Raw genomic sequence first — 5,468 nt, 5'->3', positions numbered from 1 at the left:
ATTGTGTCCCCCCCCAATCCCCAGGGGTCATGATTTGAACAATTTAGAATCTACACTACCCCAGGATGCTTCCATATAAGTTTCAGCTTTTCAGGCACAGTGGTTGTTGAAAAGAAGATTTTGAAAGATGTTTCCTATATATTTCTATGTAAAACTTTGATTCCCCATTGTGGCCCCACCCAACCCCCGGGGGTCTGTGATTTGTATAATTTAAAATCTACACTACCCCAGGATGCTTCATTATAAGTTTCAGCTTTTCTGGCCCTTTGGTTCTTGAGAAGAAGATTTTCAAAGACTTTTCCTATATATTTCTATGAAAAAATTTGATTCCCCATTGTGGCCCCGCCCAATCCCCAGGGGTCATGATTTGAACAATTTAGAATCTACACTACCCCAGGATGCTTTCACATAAGTTTCAGCTTTTCAGGCACAGTGGTTCTTGAGAAGAAGATTTTCAAGGATGTTTCCTATATATTTCTAAATAAAACTTTGATTCCCCATTGTGGCCCCGCCCAATCCCCTGGGGTCATGATTTGAACAATTTAGAATCTACACTATCCCAGGATGCTTCCACATAAGTTTCAGCTTTTCTGGCCCAGTGGTTCTTGAGAAGAAGATTTTCAAAGATTTTTCCTATATATTTTTTTGTAAAACTTTGATTCCCCATTGTGTCCCCGCCCAATCCCCTGGGGTCATGATTTGAACAATTTAGAATCTACACTATCCCAGGATGCTTCCACATAAGTTTCAGCTTTTCTGGCCCAGTGGTTCTTGAGAAGAAGATTTTCAAAGATTTTTCCTATATATTTCTATGTAAAACTTTGATTCCCCATTGTGGCCCCGCCCAATCCCCGGGGGTCATGATTTGAACAATTTAGAATCTACACTACCCCAAGATGCTTCCACATAAGTTTCAGCATTTCTGGCCAAGTGGTTCTTGAGAAGAAGATTTTTTAATGACCCCACCCTATTTTTGTCTTTTCTTGATTATCCCCCCTTGAGAGGGGATATGTCCCTTCATTTTAACAATTTAAATTCCCCTTGACCCAAGGATGCTTTGTACAAAGTTTGGTCAAAATTGGCCTAGTGGTTCTTAAGAAGAAGTCGAAAATGTGAAAAGTTTACGGACGGACAACGGACGGACAGACGGACAACAGACGGACGGACGGACGGACGACGGACACAATGTGATCAAAAAAAGCTCATTTAGCCTTCGGCTCAGGTGAGCTAAAAAGGATCAGATTGGTGATGTGTAGTAAGACTTAAAGAGATGTGCATATTTAAATGGACCCCTAGAATGACTTTAATTTGGGCATTATAGATAAATTTGCACCAATTGATGAAGTCAACAAAATTCTGCACAATGGAAAAAATAAATAATTATATAAAATCTGCCTACCTGCGGAAGAGATTAGGAATTCATTTTTATTATGCCTTTATATCTTAAAATAAATTCCTAGATAAGATTATAATTGGACAATACATTTTAATAATTAAATTGTGTATGAATAGAATCAATCACAGTAGACCAATTATCTAATACTTCTAAGGAAATTAAAATTTGCTTTCATAGAATTAAATTTATGATTTGTTGCCCACAATAATGCCCCCCCCCCCCCCCCACCAACACACACAAATTGATTGAGATTCCACTGTTGTCTATACATTTATTATTAACCCAAGCTTAATATTAACCCATATTTTGTTCCAATGGCTAGATAAAAAGAAATGGGAAGTTATTTCCACAGACTATAATCATGGTATAAATTATCTTAGAATACATTGAAATAAGATTATAATTATTTTGATAACAGCCACTTATTGAAAAATAATCCCATTCTTCTAAGGCAATGAAAATTTGCTTTAACAGAATTAAATGATGAACAATAACATATCAGGTTTGATTTCCTAGTATAAAGTTGAATTTGTAATGATCATGTATTTAAACAAATAAAAAAAAAGTAAATTTAAAAAAATGTGTGCTGAATTTTTCTAGTAATGAATGCAGTTGACAGAATATGATTTGTTGACATCCCTGTCGAAAACAAAACTATCTGAGAAAATTGTGGACAAGCCGAGAAAAAATTACTTTCTTCCACAAACTTGAAAAACGATATTTTGGGAGGGACTTTCCTTTCCTTCATCAGTCAGGGGTGAGACTGAAATCTGTCATTTCTGAAAAATGATGGATAATCGTCATATTTACTAACTAGTATGTATTTTATTTTTGTCAATAAGACTTACTATCGTTGACATTTTTATTTCAACTTAATTCTTTAATCCTCAAGTTACATAAAAGCGAAATTTGAGTTCACCACTGAAAGAAGAGTGATTATGCAAATTTCATTTCATCCAGGTCACCAGTTACTGCCGACGACATGCAAATGGAAGGTGAAAAAGTTATTATTAAGCGGTAAAATGTCAAATTTTGGTCGGAACTAATTCACAATTTTTACATGTATGGCTTTTAGCTCTATTAAAACGTATAGTACATCGTTTGGAAGAATACGTACTTGTATAAAAAAGTCTCGACAAAAAGTTAAAGCCATAAAAAAGCAGCGTGCCCCGTAAAACAAGCGAGATATTTCAGAGCACCCAAACCCTCAATTTTGAACAAGAGGCCCAGGGGTCGCATCACTCACCTGAGCAACTAGCTGGGTAAAAGCAAAAATGAGTTCAAAATTGAAGTTTCAACATATTATAAAAGTGGCTTCGAGGGAGAAAAGGGGGAGGGGGATTCGAACAAACTTAAATCTGCATTTCCTGTATAAGACTCCTTTTGAATTAATATGACACATGATGGCTTTGCTGTTTATTGTTGTGATCCTCTTTAATGATGCTTTTAAATAAATCATCAATCATGGCTTTGTGAAGAAATTTAACGATTTTTCCCATGTTTCCCTATGTAAAACTCTGATACCCCATTTTGGCCCCACTCTACCCCTGGGGGTCATGATTTGAACAAACTTAAATCTAAACTACTAGAGGATGCTTCCATTTACATGATTTAAGTTAACCCTAATGACCAATCACAGCCTTGCTGTTCTCAAGAAGAATATTTTTAAAAAAAGATTTTTTCTATGTAATCATATTACTTTGATCACCCATAACGGCCCTACTGTTGCCCCAGGGTCATGATTTGAGCAATCAAAATGAAATAGAAAAACCTTTTGTTCTGTATAATGACATAATAAGGTAAAACAGAAAACCATCATGTGTACTGTATACCAACAATTAACTGTATATTTTGGAAAAGAACACTTTCATTACACATGTTACACGATCACTTACAACAGAAATTAATTTTTAAAGATTTCCAAACGCTAGATATATATTCCACCAGGCTTGTTTTGCTTTCAGACACCATTTTAAAAATTTTAATGTAAAGTAAAACACCACATTCGGTATTACTATTCTAAAATAACGATATGATACGCATATCGTTCAGACCCACCATCAACATGATCGATATATGATACATCACAATAACTCCAAAGGGTATGTCTTCCTGCAGGGAAATGTTGCTCTAGAGGGAAATTTTACAGGAGGGAAATCCCACTCTGCAGTCAGAATCCCCCCTGGGGAAATCCCACTCTGCAATCGGAATCCCCCGGGAAATCTCACTCAGCAGCCAGAATCCCCCCTGGGGAAATCCCACTCCTGCAGTCAGAATCCCCCCTGGAGAAATCCCACACTGCAGTCAGAATCCCCCCTGGGGAAATCCCACTCTGCAATTGGAAACCCCCCTTGGGCCAATCACACTAGGCAGACAGAATACCCTTTGGGGAAATCCCACTCTGCAGCCAGAATCCCCCCTAGGGAAATCCCACTGTGCAGTCAGAATCCCCCCGGGAAATCCCACTCTGCAGACAGAATCCCCCCTGGGGAAATCCCACACTGCAGACAGAATCCCCCCGGGAAATCTCACTCTGCAGCTGCAATCTCCTGGGGAAATCTCACTCTGCAGTCAAACACCCCCTGGGAAATCCCACTCTGCAGTCAGAATCCTCCTGGGAAATCCCACACTGCAGTCAGAATCCCCAGGGGAAGTCTCACACTAGAGAAAGACCTCCAGGGGAAGTCTATGGGGAACATCACACTCTTTAATGGGGGTACTGGGGTAATGCTGACAGACAGACAAATACATTAAAATGCATAAGTTCTTCCAATCTATCAATGGAAGACATAAAAAGTGCATATTACAACAAAACCATTATACAATACTCCACAGAGGTACCTTTACAATCACTGTATCATCTGAAACATACCTTTGTACGGCCATTGACTGGACAGTCTTTCAGTTTCTTAGTGCATTTTAAAATCACTGCATCCATGGATGAAATTAAAAACTGAATGTTTGAGCAGCCTGGCTCACGTCCATCCACCCAAGTGATCAAATCATCGCGGATTCGCTGTGTATTTGACGACAATCGCGGTTCTGACAAAGTCCCCGCTCGTCATTTTATCCATCTTGTGAAGCGTCTTTACTTTTTGCCCGATAATAGATAAACCTTTTGTTTCTCCTAAAAAGTTGTCCATGACACAAATTCCATAAGTATGGAGACACTTCACAACATAATCTCCTAACATTTGATTTCGAGACTCTAGAACACTGAGGTATGCATGCATGTTGTCGACGGGCTCCATCCTCCATACGAGCGGACGGAGGGGGTGTAACGTAGTTCTTGGCTGTGGGACGAGATCTGGGCGGGGGTTTGTGGTACACGGGCTCGTTAAGAGCAGACTCAGCTGAATGAAGGATGTACGACTCTGGAACTGCCCTCATCTGTCAGGACCTTACGGCCTGAGCTGCTGGGATGCAGCAATGGTGGTGTAGAACTCTTCTGAATATTCTTCTTGATAGGTTTATCATCTGTCAGCTTTAAATCATCATGTAAACTTTGGCTCATTTTATTCATGTTATGGGTCATTCGCCTCGGCTGACATTTTTTGCGCGATGCCATCACCTTTGTAGCGCGGAATCTCCAGCGATGAAGGAGTTAACGTGATGCCATGCTTGTGTTTAGTTTCCCCCTCCTCCTCTCTCATTCGTTTACAGTTTTTCTTGTGATACTTCCAGTCTAGCTTTTGGTGCTCTTTAGAACAATACCAAATTCTGCACCCTGGAGATACTATAAGCCGCTCGTCGGAGCTACATAACTGACACGCCATGGGGATGTTCGCTCCGTCACGTACGCTCCTCACCTCGGCCATGTTTACATTCATGCGGAATTCCTCGTGACTTTACCTTGACAGTTGGGTAACGGCATCAACCAAATAGTAAGGCGGACGTGATGATTTCGGCATATTGATTCCACTAAAGTGAAGTGTCTCCTTCTAAACGATTGTAATCAGGAAGAATTACCATCTCAAGGTAGCCCTATAACACGGACGACTGACATGCGAGCACTGTGCTTTCCAGAAAAAAACAACGTAAAATTAGAAATGATAACGTTAAATGTCGATCC

The 5,468-nt window shown here is 39.6% G+C and overlaps 1 pseudogene; it reads right to left on the bottom strand.

The window, feature by feature from the left end:
- Positions 1-4,253: 4,253 nt before the first annotated feature.
- LOC134235977 (egl nine homolog 1-like) lies at positions 4,254-5,252 on the bottom strand (annotated as a pseudogene).
- Positions 5,253-5,468: the final 216 nt, after the last annotated feature.

This window comes from Saccostrea cucullata, unplaced genomic scaffold (genome assembly GCF_032062105.1).
Source record: "Saccostrea cucullata isolate Sc308-1 unplaced genomic scaffold, CSIRO_AGI_Scuc_v1 ctg4345, whole genome shotgun sequence".
In the NCBI taxonomy this organism is placed as follows: domain Eukaryota; kingdom Metazoa; phylum Mollusca; class Bivalvia; order Ostreida; family Ostreidae; genus Saccostrea; species Saccostrea cuccullata.
Note: the sequence above shows the minus strand (reverse complement) of the source record. Positions and strands in the feature narration are given on the sequence as shown.